The following is a 24,398-nucleotide window of genomic DNA, read 5'->3' on the forward strand; positions in this document are numbered from 1 at the left end:
GGGCTATATCATCTCGCTGATCAAGAATGTATATACTTTATGAGGTCGGAGATTCCTTCTTCCGCCTGTTACATACATTTCCTGAAATTCCACAAAATTATAATACCCTTCTAGCCTATATGTAGGTAGCGGGTATAAAAATGCTGCCCAATGGGCCATGGTCCGCCCAGTTAACTGAAACTGAAACTCTGCTCGTGTTGGTGTACTTGCTCTACTACAACAACAACAATAACAACAACAGCAACTACCTACATACTACTACGGCATACTTTACTTTATATAGTATGTGGCTAAGGCTAAGAAAAGGGCGTTGTGGGCAATGTCAATCAATTGGTTGGCTGACTAGCTCTTTGGCTCTGTGGCTCTTGGCTGGTTGGCTACTCTCTGGGCCCAAAAGCAATGCGAACCTGTGGCCCAAGCAAAAAAATGGCAGCTGACTGACAGACAGATCGAAAATGTTGCCACAGAGCCAGCAGCAGCAGCCACAGCAACTGAAATTGTGCCGAGGACTGGTCGAGACTTGACTTGACAGGCGGTGGCATGGCACGGCCACGAGTTGCAGCCACCGCGCGGAGTGAGAGAGAGAGAGAGAGAGCGCAAATCGATTGAACTGCCTTCATTAAACGCAGCTCCCTCTCGCTCTCTCTTTCTGTGCGTCTCTTTCATTCTGCGGTGCTGCTGTCTTTGTCTGGCACAAGCGCCAAGACTTTAATAACTCCTTTCCTGCCGCCGATTTGTAGCAAGCCACAGTCGAAGTCAAAGTCGAAGTCGAAGTTGCAGCCGCCACAAGTTTCAAATCGAGATCACGGCTGCTGCTGTTGTTGATGTTGCTGTTGTTGTTGTTGTTGTTGTTGTTGCAGCTTCGATCAGGCAGCAACCAAATGGACGAGAGCTCCACTAATTTCCATGTTGGCCACAATTTGACTTCTGTTCGCTGCTGCTTTGGCCACATTTTGCCACAATTTGCGCGCCGTGATTGCGGCCTCAGCCTCAGCTTCAGCTTCGGATTCAGCTTCGACTTTAGCTTCGACTGACTGCCTGGCACGCAATTTGCAAAAAGCACAAAACAAAAGCAAAAAGAAAATGAAAGAAAGAAAAAATCGAGCAAGACACATCTGCAACAAATTGGAAGCCAATAATCAAATGTCAGTCAGAGTTCTTCTGACTGTCTCGCTGTCTCTCCGTCTGTCTGGCTGTCTTTTTATCTGACAGTCAGTCAGTTCAGCGTATTCGCGATCCGGCCACGTAGTAAATCAGTTTTACCCCCAGTGCCTCATTATTCAAACTTGGCTCACTGTTTCCTCCCCGTCTTTCGGTTCTTGTCTCTGTCTTCTCTTAGCATTCTCTGTTTTGTTTTCCTTCTTTTTGTGGAATTCTTGTGGCGTGTCCGATCTGCATGTCTATTCATTTAAAAGTTTTCGATTTTGATTTCATTTCATTTTGGCATTTGGCATTTTGCCTTCACGCTTTGTTGCTTCTTGACGGGCGGAGTTGAAACACACGGGGCGGGGCGGGGCGGAGACGGAGACGGAACGGGATGAGATGGGACTGGGGACTGGGGACTGAGTTTAGTATATAAGGTAGATCGCTTCTTTTTTTTGCTGTTAATTTTCGTATTTTCTGCTGTTGTAGATCCCCAGTGACTTACTCAGCAGCTCTGGTCTTAATTGTGCCGTCGATGTCGATCGCTTCTGTTTTCTTAGTATCGAAATAATTATCAGTGCCTTGAGAACTTGCTTGGTTGCCTAGAAAAAGAAAAGAAGAGAAGATCCATTGATGGATCAAATACATGATTAGTTGCAGCTCATTAACTTGGCAACATTCAAATTCCTAGAAAATTATTCATAAACTCTATTATATAAACTTTCAAATATTTCACAAACATTCTCCCCCATTTGAAATTAATTTGAACAAATTGCTTTCAGTTTTATTTGTAAAGCAAAAGCTTCTCACAACACACATTTGTATAATTCAATTTGCAAATAGATACTTTAGTGTTTATAGACTTTGTCGCTATTAAGATCAAAGAGCAAACTCTGATTGCGATCCATTATCAAAGATCATTGATCCCAAATGCTTTCCCATACATAGTTGCTTGTTAGTTAAATGTGAACTGAACTTTCAAAGATCAGCAGCGATCATAAACTAAGTGAATACTTTAATCACTATGTGAGCTTAACTGTCAAGATCAATGATCTCAAAGATTGTGTATAATAAGAAAGATAACAACAAAACGAATAAAAACTAATTCAATAATATATGAATTGAACTTTCAATTGAAATAACTTTTGTATTGAATCATTTTCGGAATTATTTCTCAAATGATTCAATTGGAGTCTTGCTTAATTGATTTTCCGCTTTTCAAGCATTAACTAAATTTGTAATTCCACATTCAACATTCAACTCACTTCCACATGAATTAAAAACCAATGACATTTCATTATCTCTCCTCTCAGATCGATACACATGTGTTTTTTGTTGTTTTTTTTTTTGTTGTTTTTCATTCTTTTGTCGTATTGCTTTGCTTTGTTGTACAAACAATATTATAGTATATAAATTCTGGGCCATTGGCGTGTTTCGAGCATTATTTTGATTGGTTCCACATAACGCGCGCTTCTCGAATAATTAACAATAAAAAATTTCAAACACATTTTGACACAATTTTAATAGTCAATAAAAGTTGAGGAGAGCGTTAAATGAACAGGAGCGCCGTCAAAAGTGCTCCAAGTGCTCCACCAACAACAACAACAACACAGCAATCGACACCAACAACAACAAGTTGTTGCTGTTAATGTGGCCATTGTTCGAGTTTTTTGTGGCCTGTTCTCGCTGTTATTATTGTTGTTGTTGTTGTTGACAAATCGATAAACAGCTCAATTAGCATTTTTGATCTTAAAACGTTCCGAATGTTACGCCGCCCAACCCAAACCCAAACCCAAGCCCATTGCTTGCCCCTGCCCCTGCCCCTTCCTCTGTCGCTCCATTCGCTTCCCTTCCCCTTTCACCGTGGCAAAACGCGCACAAAAAGTCATTCATTTGGCCGTCCAGAAGTGATGGGTGGAAAGGTGAGTGGGGGGGGGTTAAATGGTAATCATAAATCAAAGCATAAAAAATTGAGTTCAATAATAAATTTGTATGCTCTTGTCGTACGCCACACAATTATGCAAAATGAGCTGTCAAACTTGGCAATTGACAGCTCAAAGTTGGAAATCCAAAGTTTCAACTTGCCTGCAAAATTTGTGACTCTCTTGGCCAAGTTAACCGCAACGGCAAGGGTGACCCCTAAAGGCGGGGATCAAGTACGGGAAATTGTGAACACGACAGCCAAAGAGATGTCACATCAATTCTACCTCTCCTCTTACTCACTCTCTTTTGTCTCTTTTTACTCTTTTTAACTAATGCGTCTAACACAAGTTCTTCTTAAAAAACAATGAAATTCAACTTTTTATATATTTCATATTTGCAATAAATGTGTTGTTATAATTAGAAAGAATTAAAGCCTAGATGATAATATAATATAATAATTGCTATTCCACTTTTTTCAATTTAAGGTTTTAGTTTGGTGAACAATCTGGTATATTTTGAATGAGATAATATATCCATTAAATACTCAAAATAAGCTTCGGTATTTTTAATGGTTTATTCATTTAGTATATTCCAAGACTAGTTGAATTGTCGAATGCAGCTTTCAACTTAAAAACATTAAAATTTTCAACTTGAAACACTTTTAGAAACAAAACTTTTATTTTGTGGTAAGTAATACAAAAGATTTGATAATAAGTATATATCAGTATTTATATAAAACCATTAAAGTATGGAACAAAAATACCAAAAAAAAAAAAAAAAGTCCAGTTGTTAAATTTAATAATTTCAACTTCTTACAGTATAAATTATTTTGATAGACACATTATTATTAAAAAAAAAAAAGACTTTAGTACACACAATTTATAATTTCAAATTCATACAGTATAATTTTGTTTATCCGTAGATGACACTTGAATACAATAATTTTAAATAAAGTCTTTACTTGAAAAATTGCATGTTAAGACACAAAATACAAAGATTGATGCTTTGTATGTTGATTCTGTTGATTAATTAAAAAAAAAACAACACACTTTTCTTCTCTTTAGTCAATTTTTTACCACCGACTGGCGTAAAATAATGTACTATTTGGAATAATTGCGAGTTCAGTTTTCGGGATCATCTACTTGGGCTTCATTGCTCTGCCGCTTCGACTCGGCATCACCTTTGCCCTCGTCGTTATCGTTCATGTGTCCCTGCATACACTTGTGATAGCAGACGAGATTCATCTTCTGCAGACCCTTGACTGCTTCAACTGCTGTGGTGGCCGTGTTTAGGCTGTCCAGAAATTCCTGAACTGTCGAGAAGCGCATTCCACTGCGACGCGATGTGTTCTCCTCATCCGGTATTATATCTTGATCGTCTTTGAAGCTGTTCTTCGATTCCCCCAAATACTGTTTTTTATCCATTTCTACAATAAATAGAGATTTACATTCTACTTATTATGATCAACTTAATAAAAGAGTTTGACATTCGGGTCAAGGGTTGCCAATCATTTGCTGTCGCATCGATAAAGAGATGCAAGCAAAGTTGAGGTGCGGTGCAGTCAGGTTTGAGTTAAAGTCACTTATTTCCATTTCAATAATTCAATCACGTGTTATCGAATAATTGAATAAGTCATCGTGTCGAGCGACACAAATTTAATTTCAATACGCAGAACGTTTAACGTTTAACGAACGGGCGACAGCGTCAAAGACGATTGCCGATTGGCGCACCACAAGCCAAAGGGAGAAAGAGAGCGAAAAAGAGCGAGAGAGAGAGAGAGAGAGAGAGAGCGAGAGCGAAGAGACGTAGACGGAACCACAACAACGCGTGAGTGATTGTCGCAAAAGCTCAAAGGCAACGACAACTCTTCGAATTGTACTGATTTTTATTTATTTTATGTTTGAACCGAAACGCGAATGGAATTCCAAATGATCTTCGACTGATGTTTTGCCTGAATCTCCTCTGACTCTCCGACTGCGCCCCGTCGTAATAGGGAGCCCCCCTCCACCCTTCTTACCGACAATGCCATATGCTGCGATATTTGAAGTACAGTGAAAACTCTCTTTGCAGGAATTTTGTATTTTAGAAAAGCTGGAAAACTTACATTTTTCAACGCAAATTAAAAACTTAAAAAACCATAAATATTAGAGTATTTACAATAACTGAAGAAATGTATAAATGACTTGGTTTGGTTGATAATCTGGTATATTTCTATAATGTCATATATGGTATACCGATATGCCAAATATAGTTTTTGGTATATTTTAGTATTTTGTCTATTCATAGTTATTTGTTTATTTTGTTTAGTATATTTCTAATATACCATGTGTGGTATATTGATATACCAAATATAGGTTTTGGTATATAAGAGTATTTTGTCCGTTTGTTTATTTGCATATTTTAATATTTTATTGATATATAGTTGGTTGTATATTTTTTGGTATATTTTTAATAAGTCACATATCTATCGATATGTTATTTGCATATTTTAATATTTTTAGTTACTTGTATATTTTGGTATTCTTCCGGCAAACGTATTTAGTATATTTTAATGATTCAGTATTATCTTTAAAATATACCAACTACTGAAAAGAATCCGTATTATCTATAAAATATGCCAAATATATGTCGACAAAATACTAAACTATACAATTAACTATTTAACGACAAAATACGAAAATTTCGTACTCTTATGCTTTTATTAAAAATATCCAGAGTGTATCTGACAATCGACGACATTCGAGTGTAATTATATATAATAAAAAAAAGGATTTTCAGATATGTATTTAAATTTTTCTGAAATTATCTTAACAAGCATTGGTCTAAGACACCACAGCACACATAATATTCTTCTATATTACACCGCATCTGACATTTTCTGATGCTTTTGTTCATCACAAGATATTGCATTCCGATTAAAGGACTTAGTTCGCATTTTGTTTGAAACAGTTCCACATAATGATCGCAATAAAAGCGTTTGACAAGTGAGGTATCACTGTACTAGTCGCACTTACATTAGTACTTTACTCGTAGCCCAGTTATTCGGCAGTTACTTTGCCAATTGCTGTGGGAAAAAGTTGTCGAATTGGATTTGGGACCGGGCGTGTCGAATTTCCATTAACATCATGTCCAGCTGCTCCACCTCGACGGCGATAGCAAACACTGCAAAGAGCAAACAGCGATTGTGATCGCGATCGCGATTGTGATTGTGACTGTGGATCGCGTCGAATCGCATTTTAAGTGTGCCCGTATTAAGGGCTACCTTGAACTTCAAATTCCGTTCAATTACTTGATGTTGACATTGATGGCTTTCTCACTTAATCGCCATAAATAACTCAATAAATACGACCATAACACAATTTACGACCTGGCTATTTAATGCTTCCTATAAAATTGAGGGAGTGCCTCAGTTTCACTTTAAATTCACTAATATTGCCCTGGCTACAATTCTCTATGCGTTGTATAGAGTATTCGGTAGTCGATGTATGAAAGAAAAGAGTTGAGAGAACCTCAATATATTAATATTGCTTAAGACAAATAAATCACTTTTATTTATGAAAAGAAAATAGAAAAGATGTCGAAATCTACAACAATGAGATTATATTTTATTGAACGCTAAGAAATAATAGTAATGAAAATGGTCATAAGATGTAGAATAAATAGTGCAAATAATTGGATTAACATTTTATTATATTAGTATTATAACAATTAATTAAATAATTAAGATGTAGAAATTCATTTAAATGAAGTAGTGAAGAAAGTTAATGAAGATCAATTTATTATATTAAAAATGAGAAATTAACATTTATTAAGGACGATCAACATTTGAAAACGATGAAATCATTATTGGTTTTAATTATATACAAAATCATCATTGAAAATACAGAATGAAGAGTTGTGTTTTCTTCTTTTAATTGGATTATACATAAAATGTATTTTACAAATCTATTTACGCAGTTTCATCGTGTGTCAACTCACATGCCATAATTGCTAGGTACACAAAATGGAAAATGGAAAATGCAAAATGGAAAAGGGTAAAAATAGAATGTTGCGTGCAACGAACAACGAATCTTATTTGATTCCCATTTAAATGATACGTGAAATAAGAAAGCGAAATCAAGTTTTGTCACACGGCCAACTGGATGTCATAATTAGCATGTAGCATGAGAAAGCAAAACAAATGAAAACAAAACAACTATAATTCCATTGTGCAAATGGAGAAACAAAAACTCACAAAAACTATAATCAGCAAATGAACAGCAATCAATGTTTTATCGACTAAATGCCAAGGCCAAGGCATCGAAATATCCGCACGTAAACTGGGTCGATAACTGACCTACAGCAAAGGTGTGAATCAATCGTCGGCGAATCCTGCTGTCCGTCCGTCCAGTTTGGTTCAGTTCAATGATCGGTTCGAAGATTCGATAGATTTTTGACATACTCAACTCAATGGTGAATTTTCTCATTCACACGCTTGAGGTCCGTGGGAGAAAAATGCGTGAGTTGTGTGTTGTAGCTCACAAAACGTATTGTTGAATGTTTTGTGCGGCTTTTTGGGGCCAAAATTTGCGCTGATTGGGTTCGTGGCTTTGTGGCTGCGTGTGCGTGGCAACTTAAACAAATCAATACGAAAACGATGCAAATGGCAAAAGGTATGTCAACAATGCTGCCGAGTAATTGGCAGTGCTCCAAGGAGACAATCAGCAGCAAGGAGCTGAACTCCAGCGTCCAGCGGCTGATGACGTTGGCTCTGATGTTGATGATTGCGTTATGTGTGTCTGTCTCAGTCTCCGTCTCAGTCTCCGACTTCGTCTCCGATTGCGATCGCTCTCTCGCAGCTTTGCCGCCAAAGTGCAGCTAAACATCTGGAGCAGCAGCATTGAGCAACATCACTTGTCCCACTCTCCGCAAAAAGGCAGGTGATCACTGATCTTTGCCGACTCATTCGTCGCCCAGCCAAGAAGGCTTTGATCTGTCACCGCTGCTGCTGCTGCTGCTGCTGACCCACCGTAGTCACAGTCAGAGTCAGAGTCAGAGTCCAACTCCGAGTCCGAGTCAAGCTTTTGCCAATCGAATCAGAGCCTGGCGCGCGCACCAGCAGATAAAATTATTGAAATTACATTGGCAAGACGCCAAAGACGTGAACGAAGTCGAGTTGAGTCGAGTCGAGTCGAGTCGATCAGCTGCAACAAACACAGCTGCCACAGCCACAAGTGCTGCGATTTCTTTTGAGCTTTTGCGCGCGACACGATCGCCAACACTTTGGCGCAACAGAATTAAAGATCCGGCAATAATTATCGCTTTTAGTTTCAACTTGGCCTGTCAATGTAATTCCAAATATGTCGTCAGTGTCGCGTTGTACTTGTGTAGTAGCTCATCAGGTCGCAGAGTCGCAGTCGCAGTCCACGTTCTTATCCCAGGCCAAAACTCCAGTTCTGTGGAGTAGAGTGGAATCTTCTTCATTTGATCGGCTGGGCTGGCTCACTGTGATTTTCATTCGATCTTAACGTAGCTTCTCTCTCCATCTCCCTCTCCATCTCCATCTCCATCTCCTACTCTTTCCGTTTTTAAAATGTAATCATCATTAAAATATTTATGGGCCATCTCTCGCTCTAACCAACGCAAGGCAAACAGCACCCAATCGAGGCAGTTAGTTGGACAAAACTGTGGACGGCTTGTAATGACCATACATAGCAATTGGTTCTCACGTTTCGTAAGAAACGCTGCCAATTTGGCGTCATCGTTGTCACAGTTGGACGACTTGCACTTGAGCACCAACATCTCCAACTCCAACTTTGAGGCGAGTTGCATTGCTTGAATCACACCAAACAGATTGAGAGTTGTCGCTGTCATTGTCATTGCCACCTGGCAGAGCAACAAAAAAGAAAACGCGAAAATATCTCAAATATTTCTTAACAAATCGATTTGTTAGACCCGATGCAAGTAAACTTAGCAAAGCCCATTTGCAGCTCTAGCGCAAATCGAATTAAAACGTTTTATTAATTGTGTTACAATTAAAATTGCAATAAGTAAGAAGTGACTTCAATGCAATTATGTTTCTTCATAAGATTTCCCAATAATATTAATTAAACATATTCGCTTTATCGAATGCTAATTATTCTTTACCAAATGTAGACTTTGGTATATTTTCAGTATTATTGCGATATATCAATCTAGTATATTTTACACCCGTCGATATATATATATGTATGTATAATGTATTACTACATCGAAATACCAAATATAGCATTTGGTATATTTTTAGTATTTTGTGGTGCTTAAATCTGGTATATTATACACCTGTTGGTATATGTAGAATGTATGAATATGTCAAAATACCAAATATGGCATGTGGTATGTTTTAAGTATTTTTGCGGTATATTAATCTGGTATATTTTGAAATTAATAACGCTCTGTTTTGCTTTTACTAGCAATAGCGGGTATCTCAAAGTCGAGCACACTCAGTTGTAATTTTCTTACTTGTTTAATATGAATTACACTGTATTTTAATATCTTCTTAAGTTTTCAACTCTCGCTTAAGTTTTCAACTCTCGCTTTTAATCTTTAGAGTAATGTAGCTCAATTAATTAAATAAAAATAAAGCTTACTACTATTTCAATAACTTGATTATTTTTTTAATGAATAAATTAAAATAATCTTTGTAGGCGAAAGCTTTTAAAGCACATGTGAAAGGATTCATCAGCTTTTGCTGACATGATAGATAACTTTATTGGGATAAGATCTTTAGAACGCATAAAAGCACACTTCACCTTTGGCTGATTATGTAATCACGCTATATCGATAAATATTCATTGAATTTTATTTAGTAATCATATTTATCTTATTATTATTATTTAATCAAAAGCTTTAAATTTTTCTTAGTTAATTACTAAACTGGTGGCGTTGTAAGTTTCATGAATATAAAAGAAGCTTTGAAAAGCCTAGAAGCTTTACAGTTTAGTTAGAACGATTCCTTTTTGTAATTTTCTGATTATTCTCTAAAGTACAAGTTTGTGTTGTTTTATTGTAATTAAATCATAGCGATCCCTAGAAGAATTATTGAACTTGAATTCCTTTTTGTAATGTTTTTCTCAGATTAATCGCAAGGCGCGAGGACGTTTGTAAAGTAAGCTAGTGTCATTGAAATATATGAGCATAAAGTGCATAAATTATATTAATTCTTACGCATTCTTCATAGCACTTTTCCAGGAAAAAAAGCATTAAAGTTGAATTATATTTTCCATGAATTTCTTATTGTAATGTTGATTTCTGATTTACTAGCTTCAATTTTGCTCGCATTTTATAAAGTTTTACTGTATTTCGAACTAAGCTTGATAAAACTCTTTCTTAGTAATGTTCTTCTCAGTCCAAGCTAATGTCATTGGCAGAGAACTGAGATCTTCGACAGCTTTGACGCCACTCGCCTCACTTTGTTGCTTCTGCTTCGATTTGTCTGCCCATCGAGGCGTTTCACTGTCATTGCCATTACCAATGGCTCTCGCACTTGGTCTGTGGGGTCTTCTGATGAGGTCTGTCTGCATCGAAGTCGTTTGACTGACTTGTCATATGTGGCATATGTAGCCTTAAATGTTGTTGCTGTTGCTGTTGCTGTTGCTGTTGTGGCAGCTGTTGTCGTTTATCAATTATGACAAATCTTTGCGCATGCGTGGCCATCGTCGTCAGTCGAAGTCGCAGTCGAAGCCGAAGTCGAAGTCGAAGCCATCGCTGCTATTTTTATAATACTTTTGCCTACCCCCCGTCCCCGGTCTCTGCCGCCCTCCACCCTGTGCAGTCGGGGCCCCGCCCCTGCCTACAACCATTCGCGTTTCATTTTAATTTGTAATTATTTCTTGAGCGTTTTTGCTGTTTGTCTTCGTCTGCTGTTTTTTTTTTTTTGTGCCTTCTGCTTACGTACGTAGTATGTACTTCTGTCTGCTTCTTCATCATCGTCATCATCTTCATCAGTGTTGAGGGGTCTTCATACACATTTTTCCTCTTCCTCCACATCGCGTTCATTATCGTCTTGTATAATTTCAAACGATTCCGTAGTTATTGCTATTGTTGTTCCTATTTGCTCTTCACAGTTTGCATGTTTGCTTTTTTTTCGAACTTCATTTGCGCTTCGGTTCGGTTCGGTTGGGTTCGGTGACAAATAAATTAAGTAGCCAAGCGCAAAAAAATACACCAACAACTACGAACAACAACAACTTAAAAAGTTGCCCGGCCGCTTTGGCCATCATTACAAGAACAACAACTATAACAACTAGCTGCAATTAAGAGGAGTTGTCGTCGTCTCCATCGTCGTCTTCGTCGTCGTTCTACTAGAATTGTCATTGTGGTCGGGCCCCAGTGCTCAGCTCAGCTCAGCTCAGCTCAGCGTTTTTCGCACTTTTGAGAACGCCCCTTTTTAAGATTTATTAAATGTTCGGTGATTGGAAGCAGTTATTGCCGCTTCCCCCTCCCTCCCTATCTCTCTATCTCTCTCTTCGCAATTTCTCACAATGGCGGCAAATGTGGACACACCTAGATAGTGCTGACTAATTTGTCTCTCATGGATCAATGAATTTTGTACTCTATGGTATATTGGAAACATAATAGTATATTTCAGTATTCTTGGTATATTGTATTTTAAAAATAACACTGCGCAACGGTTATGCAACAAGTTGCTCTTCAGTGCTGACATATTTGTATCGTATAGTTTAATAATATGAAGTAATCTCAGTCTCAAAAGATCGCTGACTTTGTATTGATATGTACTAAAATTTTCTTTAGTTGCATTACTTTGTATTAAATTGGTTTAGTTGATCATCTGGTATATATTTTGTACTTTATGGTATATAGTGCACGTAATAGTATATTTTAGTATTTTTGGCAACTTTATTTGGTATTTGGTATTTTAGGAGCAATACTGCACAACGGTTATGCATTGATCTTGCAAAAATTCGCTATTTAGTGCTGACAAAAATTTGTATCTCATAGACCAATAATATCAAGTTACCTTTCATTATATTTTCTAGTAAATTTACTTTACTTTTATCATTTTCTTATTTTACATTAATTTTCTTACTTATTTACTTTTGTAACTAAAGTCCTGCGTTCTTCACTTCGGCGTTTTTAATTATTTAATTTTTTGTAATACGAATTTTGGCTTCTAATCTTCTGGAAATTACTTAGTAGAAATTATATTAAAAGTACTCGTTGATGGTATTATGATAAAAACTAAATAAAGTGAATGTTATACTTATTAACAATACGATTATTCAATAAAATAAATTTGTTTAATTATAACACATATTTTATACTCTATGGTATATTATGAATGGTATAGTTAAGTACATTTTGGTATGTATATTTATTTGGTATTTGATTCTTCTGTAGCTGAGTGTTCTATTTGGTTAATTTGAGTAATTGAATTTCTTCGGGAAACTATAGTCTCCATAGCTTTATGACAGAATAACAGAATCTAAAATATCAAATACATCGAAATCACTTTCTAGTATATGACGATATTTTAATGAAGTAATTCGTCTTTTATTCGATTTTTGTTACTACTTCATGTGGTTTGTGCACAGTAACTTTAACATAGCATAACGGAGTTCATCTACGGGATATACTATAATATACTAACAAAAATACCAAAACTAAACTAATATACCATACAATTTGAAATTAATTTAGTTCTAGATCTTCCGTCACTTTTGCCAATATTTTATGCACAATTGCAATTGCATGCTTGCAATTGATGCGAAATAATGTTCAATCTTAAGCAGAAAGACGCAAGTTGAGGATGCCACATAATGTGACCAGATGCTGCCCACACGTTGCCACAGACATCAGAAGGCAGCAGACACTCAATCAGCGCTCAGTCTGCTGCCAACTTGAAGCCAAATCAGCTGCTACTGTGCAGAGACCAAAAAATAAAAAGAAAAGCAAAGAAGAGGCAGAAGGAAGAGTTTTAGCCTGAGCCTGAAAATGCCTTTTGAGGTGCAAGCGAAGTCCGAGTCCGAGTCCGATTGCGAGTCGTTTATTAATTTGGCATATGACAAATTATGCGTTGGCCAGCAATTAGAACTGAAATCAACAGACAACAGACAACTGCTGGAGCTTCTCTGTGGTTCACAGTCAGAGTCAAAGTCAGAGTCGCAGTCGGAGTCGCAGTCGGAGTCGCAGTCGGAGAGTTCTCTCTGCTGGGCTTTTAGTACTGATTTAGCGCTGATTTAACAAAATTTTGTGCAAGACACAAAGGCTTCGTTCGATCTGGCGGCGAGGACAGCCGCCCAGAAGGCGCAGGAGGTGGATGGATGAAGCTGACTGAGAACTGAGGACTGAGGACGACGACGACGACGAGGTGCGTCAACAGACGACAAGTGGCACTTTGGCGCATTAAGAACATCTCTACAAGTGTCACTTTGGCAGAGAGTCCGACTCGGAGTCGGAGTCGGAATCAGCAGCCATGGAGGAAGGAGGAAGGAGGAAGGGAGTGAGTCGAGTAGAATTATAACGCCAACGTTGACCAGCAAAACCAAATGCAATTTCACTGCACAACGAGGATTATAAATCTCAGCTTCAGCTTCGGCTTCAGCTTCAGCCTCGTCCCTGCAACTGCGACTGCGACTGTGGCATGTTTAATCACTTTTCATTTAAGCAACAGCAGCAGCAGCAACAGCGGCAGAAAAAGAGAATATATATTCATATGCATATGTATATACTTGTAGTATAGCTGAAAATTTGTCCAGTCATCGGCATTATTTAATGAGTTGCCAACAGGTTGCACAGGCGAAGGCGAAGGCGAATGCGAAGGCGCAGGCGAAGAAGCCAAGCAGAAAATCGAAGCCGCTGTTGCAGGCAGCAACTCCGTCCTGCTTCAGTTTCAGCAGTTGCAATTTGCTGAGTCAGTGCCGCAAACAGAAGCCAAACAGCAGTCGCAGTCGGCGCATCAGTCAGTGCAACTTGCAGCTTGCAGCAAGTCCGGGTGCAACCTACGCCTGCTCAACTCGCTTCCTTGTGAGCCTCACTCTGATGCTGATGCTGATGCTGACTCGAAATCTCTGCGGCTCAGTCTCAACCTGCGCCTGCCAGAAGTGTCATGTAAATGCAACTTGTTGGGCGCTGCCATCGCCACCGTCGACGTCGCTGCACTTGACATTGCCACTGCCGTTTTGCCACTGCCACTGCACTGCCACTGCCACTGTTGCTGCCACTGCTGCTGTTGCTGTTGCTGCCCCCGCCATCTGTGCTGCCCCCGACGCAACGTGTAATGTCAATTTGACAGACAAACTGTCGACCGTTTGAAGCATATTCAGCTACTGTCTACTGTTGCCCATCCACCGATTATGATTTGTTTGATTATGCTACCCTACGCGCCACCAAATGTGGCATATTCGCTTCTTACCGAAGCTGAACTAAAGATGAAATCATGTGTGGGGAATATGAATAATCAATAAAGAAACATTTGGTATATAAACTTACTAGTGCAAAGATATTCTTTAAATATAATATACTATTACAAAATACTAAAAGAAACATTTGACCAAATATCGCTGCTTAATGAAGCCAAGCTAAAGATGAAATCATGTGTGGGGAAAATAATTGATAATGAATAAAGAAACATTTGGAATATCGACATACTAGTGCAAAATATTCAAAATATACCAAATTGATGCAAAGTAAAAATACTGAAATATACCGAAGGTTATATCTGGTATATCAATATATATCAAATATACGCAGGGAAAATACTGAAATATGACGAATGCCAAATACTAAACACATCATATTAATACACAAGAAAAAGTGTTTAAATATACCGAAGTTTATATCTGAAGGTTACTATAACACTTAAAATATACCAAATTAATACAGAGGAAAAAAATTGAAATATGTATGCAAAAGGTCATATTTGGTATATCGATAAAATATAACATAAAATATACCTAATTAGTATACTGCCGAAATTTATAACTGGTATATCGATATACTACAACATTTTAAATATACCGAATTAACACACAATTAAACACTGAAATATACCGAAGGTTATATTATAACCTTGTTATTGTTATTATTGTTATTACTACAACAATCAAAATATACCATTCTATAGCTATTCTATATTCTATTCTATACCTATTCCTTAGTTTGTTTTTAAATTATGATTCTTTATTTGGAGACTTATTTCGATTGTTTTCAAAAATAAAAATCAATCCTCAGTAATTATAAATGTGATTTTAAGGCGAAAGCTTCCAAAGTCTAGGTTTCTGGATTTTCTGGCGGTAGCGCCTGCAAAGTGTTATTGCTGCCGGCTCAAACTGAAGTCACAGTCGATGGCATGTGGTAAAATCTGCTGCTTGTAGAGCAGCCTAGAGTGAAAGAGAGAGAGAGAGAGAGAGAGAGAAGAGAAGGAGGTAGGCTGACTTTGGGTAAGGGCACCTCGACCAGTGGCTGCCACAGCTACTTCAACTTGAGGCGCAGACAAAGTGCTACTTCACATGCTTAGAGGCACGCAGATTACACTTGTACACACACACCAGCACACACATGTGTGTGTGTGTGAGTGTGTGTGTGTGTGTGTATGACCGCCTGGCGTTGGCATCTACAGCATTCAATAAAGAATTTTTGCGATTTTTATCTCTCTGCCGCGTCACCCGAACCCGAACCCGAATCCGAATCCGAATCTGAATCCCAATACAAATACAAAATACATAAATACTCGTATGAATACTCATACGCGCACTCGTACGAATCGAAATGAATACACGTACCCGTTTGCTGCTGCCCCTTTGGACAGAAGAAGTGAAGTTAGTGCTCAGAGGAGAGTTTTGCCCCTTTGCTTAATACTCATAATTGATTAAAAAGAAAATTTCCATGGCATTTATGCGTACCACGCCACTCATACACACAATGTCGACTTGTTGACAGCCTCAGAGCGAGAAAGAGAGAGAGCGAGAGATAGAGAGACAGAGACTGAGACTGAGACTTGGTCTGGAGATTGTTCTTTGGAAGTAGTTGTCGAAATGTTTTTATTTGTTATCGATTAATCGCTTGAATCAACAGCCAGCAGTCAGCAGACGTACAGTGGCAGTTATCTGTCTGTCTGCTCCCCCCTCTCACCACTCACCACTCACCACTCTCGCTGCCTTGTTGTATCTTCAAGATACGCATTCACAATCTGTGTATCTTTTGCATGCCGCTCTGCCAGTGGCACAACTTCAGATTCAGATTCAGATTCAGCTTCGGCTTCTCCTTGCTTCGAAATGTTGCTGTGTAATTGTTTTGAAGTTTGACTCAAAGATTGGTAGCAAACAGCAGGCCAACTGCTTGTCAGCCAGTTCCTCTCTCTCTCTCTCTCTCTCTCTCTCTCTCGCTCTCTCTTTACCACTCTCCCAGTCAGTCTGTCCCGCTTTTGCAGAGATTTGCGCGCCTGTCAAATTGCTGATTGATCGATTGTTTGCACACGTTTTTATGAGCTTTCTTCTCGAGCGCATTTATTGAGTATTTTATTAATTTCAACTGATCGATGGGGCTGCCTTCCTCTTCCTCTTCCCCTTCGCCATCCACCGCTACTTCCCCTCTGGCTGACCCTTTCCTTTTAATTATCAACGGACCTGCTGCATTTCGATAGCATTCGCGGGGGCGGCAAATGCTTCAAAGCCCTCAAGCTGAAAGCGTTGCAAATGCAAACGACAAGCTAAGTGCTTTTCGCTGAATGACGGATTAAGGCCGTAAAAGTAAACTTCAACTTCGATTTAATAGCAAATCGAAGTTGAAGTTAACTCCATTTAAGTTGACTTTCAAGTAAAATATAACCCTTTACCTACATTTCATTGCAATAAGGAAGAGAAATTTACAATAATTTGTTCAAAAGCTGTTAAAAGCTCCGCAGCAATTAATTAAGCAAGCTTGTAAAGCTTTTTAAATTATGATCGATTTGACATTAACTTTCAAGAACAATATAATCTTTTATCCAAAAAGCGAAAGGAAATCGATAATACTACTTTTTATAAAGCTGCTAAAGGCTCTGTAGCAAATAATCGGCAAACTTTAAAGCTGCTTAAACCATGTTCGATTTACCATTGACTTTCAAGTACAATATAACCCTTTATCCACATTTAATATCAAAACGAAATCTATTAAAAGCTCCGTGGCAATTAATCTAGCAAGCTTAAAAGATATTTAGATAAGCATGATCAATTACCATTGATTTCAATAACACTTTAAACCACATTTCATTGCAAAAAGCGAAAAGAAATCTAGAATACTTTTTATGCAGCTGCTAAAAGCTCTGTAGCAACTAATCAAGCAAACTTAAAAGCTGCTTAAAGCATGTACGATTTACCATTGACTTTCAAGTAAACTATAACCGTTTACTCACATTTAATATCAAAACGAAATCTATTAAAAAAGCTGCTAAAAGCTCAGTGGAAATTAATCTAGCAAGCTTAAAAGCTACTTAATGCATGATCGATTACCATTGATATCTATAACCCACATTTCTTTGCAAAAAGCGAATAGAAATCTAGAATACGTTTTATAAAGCTGCTAAAAGCTCTGCGGTCATTAATCAAGCAAGCTTAAAAGCTACTTAAAGCATGTTGCCGATAATGTCGTCGCTCTGTTTGTTTCTACAAACGAACTTTCAATTCTGCTAAATGCTCTCAATCTGTTTTTGTGTATCTCTAGCTGAAGTTCAGCGGAATGAAATCTTTGTAAGTATTAATCATTGTTTAATGATTCTCGACTTCCTAACTTTTTTACAGCCACTTAATAGGAGGAGGAGGGAATCTCTTTAGTATAGTTTGTTTCTTTGGGGTCTTCTGCGAACTGATTGATTTCGATTCTACGAAGTTTAGCTACCAGTCAGTTGGCACAACTATTTTGTAAGTTGAGCGACCCACTTGTCTCACGTGTCGATGGCCGCACAGATAAACCAAGCCACAGATAAACTGCAGGCTCCTCTCTACAGTGGGGTTCAATATCAGGTTTACCAGAAGAACAAGAAGAAGATGAAGAAGAAGAAGCGTATTTCATTTGAATGCTGTCGTTACCACTGTAATGCGTTAGGGCGACAATGTCGCGCGAGCACCCGAAACGCTACAGAAACGCGGAAAAAACGTATTAAATACAAATTTCCTGGTAATAAAACAGAGAGACACATCGCAACGTGAGGAGTGGGGAGTGGGGAGCGGGGAGTGAAGAGTCAACTCCAAGTGGCTGCCAAATAAAGAAATAAATCTTTACACCCAATGTGGCCAAAGGGCAGAGAAAGGTAGCCTTAACAGAGTGCGGGGGTTCTGTGAGAAAGAGAGCGAACAGAGTGAGAGAGAGAGGGGCAGAATGAGAGAGAGAGAGGGAGATTGAGAGTGACTAACTGATGTGGCCATCGACAACCGAAGGCACACATTGTTGCCTTTTTTTGTATTTTGTTTTTAATACACATAACATTTGTTGCTGCTGCTGCTGCTGCTGCCTTTTGCCTGGCTTTATTGTTATTTTTGTGTATTTCTTATATCAACGTGTAAATCTCGCTCACACACGCACACACAGATGAAATACTGAGCTCAGACTCAACTCGGACTTAACTCTAAACTCAACTTAACTCATCGCTTCGCATCGCATCGCATCGCAACTCGAGAGACAGACAGAATTTTTATTGGAAATCTGTACGTAGAAGTAGTCACAATCATCATCATCATCATCGTCGTCATTATTATCATCTGCAACATCATTATTGCGATCATCTTTAACAGCAGCCGCTGCGCTTGCTGTTCCTTTTTTTTTTTTTTGTTCGGTTTTTTACTCGTTTCTGTTTCAGATGCATATCTCACTGAGCGCGTTGGCAATAAAAATATATATGAGCTGTTGATGACTGCATATAAAAATAATTCGAAACAGGCATAAGACTACAAACAGCAATAAAGAAACCCTTGACTTGCCTGATATATACAATATATATATATATATACGTTATATCTTCAGCATATAAGTACGATGCGATATCTTGTGCCTCTTCAGACAATTCCGCATTCAACTGCAGCGATCATCCTCATGATAACAAATATCTCGCTCTTCAATCTATCAATAATATTTGGGCCATTGCAAATTTGTAAAACATTTTTGCAAATCGTTTTTTAATAAAAACAATTCTATATCTTTTAAATGATTTGATATTCATATTGCATTAATCTTTTTAGAATAACAAATTTAGTTAGTATTATACTGGATTCATTTATAAATTATCTATTCATAATATTTGCGAGATTCCAAATTTTGAACATTTTTAAACGATTATTTTGCAACTTTATTTGTAAGCCACGAATATTACAATCTGATTTATTATAAAAATTGCATTAATCATAAATGTAAAATCAACGTGTCAATAAATAGGGAATAAGTTGTTAATATTTCATTATTGCTTTAAAATAATAACTAATCAATAGAGAATATTTTATAAGGACTTTTATAGGTCTATTCGTATTGTTTTGAAATTGTCTTTTTCGTTGTATAGCTTACTTAAATGAAATGTGTAGATTAACTAAAATATGAAGAGCAGCAATGATAAGTAAGATGATATTCGAAAATAGTTAAATTGCATTGAAGTTGATTCCGTTTAAAAGCTAAAATAAGCACATCAAATGTGAGTGTGTGTGTGTGTGTGTAGTTAAAGATGCAGTGCTCGGGTATCATTAGCCTTAACTAAATGAAATCTATGAGAAGAGGGTTAACAAAAGCAGATGTACAGAATTTAATACCATGGCCCGCAACTAAACGATCTGAGCCTTGGCTATCAATTGACAGCCATAAGCGTGAACAGAGCTAAGAGAGGGGGCTGCAGAGGGGGAGAGAGGAGAGACCAATGTAGAATGCATTTAATTGCTATAATTTTTCAATTGTAACAAAAGACATCAACAAACGGACGGCATTCAGACAATGCAACAAATCACACAAAAGGCAAATGCGAATCCGAAATCTGAATGCGAATCTGAATGTGAATGTGATTGTGATTGTGAATGTGCATGCGAATGCAACGAGCCATTCAGCCAGGTGAATGAGTCTCTCTCTGTCTCTCTCTCTCTCTCTGTCTTTTCGTCCATGTGTGTGAGAGATTTCCTGAAATCAAATCTAGCAAATCAGACCAAACACTAAAAGACTAAAAGTCAAAAACCAAACTCCATCGGATGACTGACTAAAATCCAAATTGGCTACATTTTAAATGCTCTTTTTCCTCAGTGGGAGGAGGAGGAGGGGAGGCGTGGCACTTGTAGGCGCCAGAGCGTGCCGTCAATATGTCGACGACAATCGCAATACTTAGAAAACGATGCGCGGCATTGAACAGAAGCTCAACTAAAGCCACAAAACCGAAAACCGAAAACTAAAGATACAGATACAAATAATAGATACAGATAGAGAGATACAACGACAACGACAACGAAGGCGAAGACAGAGACGGAGATGCAAAGTGGATTTTATAGTCTAGTATAAATAGGTCGGCCTTGCCTTTGCCTTTGCGTTTGCCTTTGCTTGAATGTGGTGTACAAGGTGTACAATTACCTTAACGCATCGACAATTATACGAATGGTTGGTCGCCCCACAATGGGGCACACTCGGAGTGGCAGAGCAACGGCCATCCAACCCACCCCACCCCTTCTACCATCCCGTATCCCATCATCAGGTGCGATATGCGATACGCAGTTGGGCGGCTAAGACAATTGCGCCACGCTACGACTGGGCGCCCAAGAAGATTGTCAGTCAGTCAGTCAGTTTTGAGCTCGTCAATCGTTCAGCTTGTCAATGCCGCCAACGACAACAAGAACTACAAAAAAACAACAACAACAGCAGAAAGAGGAAAAGAAAACAGAAAGCGGCAAACGGCAAAATGAACGCCCCAAAAACACTTTGGCCTGCTGGGCACGGGACATGTGTAAGCGCTCTTTCCTCTTCCCTCTCTCTCTCTCTCTCTTTCGCTCATTCTCCCACACATTCGCTTAGGTGGTGTGTGTGTGTGTGTGCCATAAGCAATTTGCGGGGCGTTGTGAAGGTATTGACACCGCCAATAATGACTACAACAACGACAACGACAACAACGTCGACGACGTTGGCAACGCATCTTCTTATTGCCTTGCGGTTTTAATTGTGTGCGCACAGTGGGGCAAATGGCAGGCAAAGTTACTTGCCAATTCTATACAGTAGTTGTCCAAATCCTTACTTTTAATATTTATAATGCAACCAATTTCACAGAGATCTGCAAAACACTTTCGTTAAAGTCGCAATTAATAAATATTGTTTAACTATTGTTGACACATTTCTGAACTCAAATGAAATATATGATACTAAGTCTTGAAAGTACACAACATTTCTTGCATAATATAAATAAATATGTTAGCATTTATGGCTGATGGATAACAATCCCTTAAAATATTGCACACTAATTATTACAATAAGCAAATAAAATAACAAATATCATTTGTAAATGTTATTAAAAGACTAACTTAATGCAACAATAATAAATTTATTTAATTTGAAATATTTTATAGAAACGTAAGTTTAAATTAACTTTTCCTTTACTCGTTTGCGCAAATTTCTTTATAAGGGAATCCTATGCAATCTTATATCTAGTTTTTAAATAAACACTTTTATTTGCTTCAATTATTTTTAAATTCACTAACGAACTAAAACAAAATAATAAAAATGAATACAAGTGTTTACCAATTTAAAAAATGTATGTAATTTTTTAATTAAAATAATTCATGTATTTATAAAGAGTTTCTCGAATGCTAAACGAAAGCGCTTTTAATTTCATTTTAATTATCTCAAACTTGACCAACTAGTTTGCGGATATTCTTGCTAACGATCTGCGTGATCTTTTGCTTTGACTACACAAGCAATTTCATTTTACGTTCAATCATTCAATTATTTAGAAGAAAGAGTTTCTAAAATGTAAAATAAAACCTCTTTAAATTTCAAATGCAATATCTGTATATAATATATGTATATACAAAATTATCTTGAACTTCACAAAATATTATTGTCAACGATCTATGTGGTCTTCTGCTTTGACTTCACAAGAGATTTTATTTTATGATGGGTACCACTGTGCACCGTGCTTTTTCGCTGGGAATTGCAATGATTTGTGTGGCCTGCCAGCTAGAGTTCTTAACGGGACTTCACTCTCTCTCTCTCTCTGTCTCTTCTACGTTCGCTTGCTCTCCACGTGATTGACATACGCGGCGCCCAGGCAACGAACGAAGCTGCTGCTCTAAATGTGAAGTTGTAAAACAGATGTGTGCGTGTGTGTGTGCAGATTGGATTAAATTGTATTGAAAAGTTTTGCACGCCCAAAAAGTAGCGTTCCAGTCAATGGAATATGGAATGGGAATAATAAAGGGAAAAGAGCTGAAGCTGAAGCTGCGAAGCTTTGGGGGCGGATACATGTTTGTTTTTCTTGTGCCTGCGTGTGTGTGTGTGTTTGTATGGCTAAGGATGCAGGCTCTATTTACTTTTTAATTGGCAAAATTAATGCAATGCAATGAAATGAAGCCCATTGAGGTCGTTGATTGCGTGGGCGGAGGAGGAGGATGAGGAGGAGGAGGGAGTAGAAGATGGGGGAAACGTTGGTCCAAAAAGTGAAAACTGAAGCCGATGAAGAACTTTGCGGTGGTTGGCTCAACGCTCAACTCGCCAACTTCAACTGCTGCTTCCATGCCAACGACGCACTGAATTCTTCCTCCTCTGCGAGCGCTTGTTGATATTGCTCTTCGGTTTCGCCGTTGTTGTTAATATTATTGCTGTAGTTGTTTTTTGGTTTTGTAATTCTAAGAAATTCAATTTTCAACTTAAAACCGCCGCCAGCCGATGCTCTCGCTCTCTCTCTCTTTCTACAAGTGATTAAGCGAAAAGAACAACTACAACTACAACAACAACCCCAAAGAAGCACATGCAAAAACAAAAACAAAAACAAAAAAATGAACTGAGACGCAGACATTTGCTTGGCGGCTTCACGGTTTTGATCCATTCGCATAATAATGATGATCATGACGATCATGAAGAGACACAACGATGCCATTGGCATTGCGTCCCCCCACCACACACACACATACACACACACACACTCTCTGCTTCCCTTTTTGCTGTTGCTGCTGCCAGTCCGTCAGCCAAACTCAGTCACACATATTGAAATAATTATTATCTGCATTTTGAGATCAACACGCCAAACGAAGCCGAACCAGCGCAAGCCCAAAAGAGAGTCCAACGAAGAGAGAGAGCGGAGCGAAAGAGAGAGAGGAAGATGTTCGACTCCAACTGCGACTTCGACTTTGACTCCATTTCAACCCAGCTTCAAATTGAAGGCCATAAAAAATCAACGCATATTGCACACTGTCAAAGTCATCACGAAAGAGAGACGCAGAGAGAGAGAGAGAGAGAGAGAAAACGATCCACAATGCACAGCTCATTAGCAGAGCAAAAGCAGAGCAAGCCAAGGTTCAGCTGTTGCCTCTGCTCATCCTGCCAGCAGCAACAACAAAATATGCCAAGCGATAATCCTTTGACAAAGGCTGCTCACACACCACTACAACAACAACAAGAACAGCAACAACAAAGAAGATGAAGAAGAAAAGACTTGAGAGATTTCGCGCATTTCGGCACACGCAATAAAGGCGAAGAAAGCAGCACATAACAACAAAGCTGACGAAGACGATGACGATGACGATGATGAGGAGCCTGAACCGGCCTCTGGTTAAATGCTGAACGTAATTCCCCCAGGAGAGCACGCCCCCCTCTCCAGCCCTTGCTGTCTAACACGCCTCTGTCACCGTGTAATGCGACGTGTTTGCCTCAATTCGAGCATATGAAAACGGTTTATTTTGCTCGATTAAGTCGCCCGCTTTTGAAATGCGAGTGCAGTGCACAAAAAATATAATAAAAAACGAAAGAAAAGAGAGCAGATGAGTGGAGTGGAGTGGAGTGGAGAGGAGCCCAACCCAATGCACTGGCATACAATCGCGGTGGAATCAGGTTGGGGAGGGAACAATACAGGAACGAGGTTTGTCGCACAGGAAGCTGGCGAGCGACAGGAAGCAATAAAAATCCAAATTGGATGCCAACTATTGAAAACCGTTTGCCTGCCAATTCCTTTTGAACTGGGGATGACAATAGATTAACGATGTAAGCTCTGCCAAGGATGCGGCCAAAGAAGTTGGGCTAAGTAGCTGCCCACAAGAAAAAGAAAGGAAGTTAGGACTAAGAGTTAGAGTTAAGAGCACAGCAGATTCGACTTAATGCTCGCCCTGAAATCGTGAATGGAGTAATGCATAAAACCCATGAAGACTCGATTAATA

At 38.5% G+C, this 24,398-nt stretch overlaps 1 protein-coding gene across 1 annotated transcript in view; it reads right to left on the reverse strand.

Annotated features, from left to right (window-relative positions):
* LOC133848685 (uncharacterized) overlaps nt 1-24,398 on the reverse strand; it is a 66,116-nt gene that overhangs the window by 32,060 nt on the left and 9,658 nt on the right. Inside the window, exon 3 of the mRNA XM_062284340.1 lies at nt 1,649-1,745. The gene's annotated coding sequence lies outside the window, so the exon portion shown is untranslated. The remainder of the gene's footprint in view (nt 1-1,648; nt 1,746-24,398) is intronic.

This window comes from Drosophila sulfurigaster, chromosome X (genome assembly GCF_023558435.1).
Source record: "Drosophila sulfurigaster albostrigata strain 15112-1811.04 chromosome X, ASM2355843v2, whole genome shotgun sequence".
Taxonomy (NCBI): Eukaryota; Metazoa; Arthropoda; class Insecta; order Diptera; family Drosophilidae; genus Drosophila; species Drosophila sulfurigaster.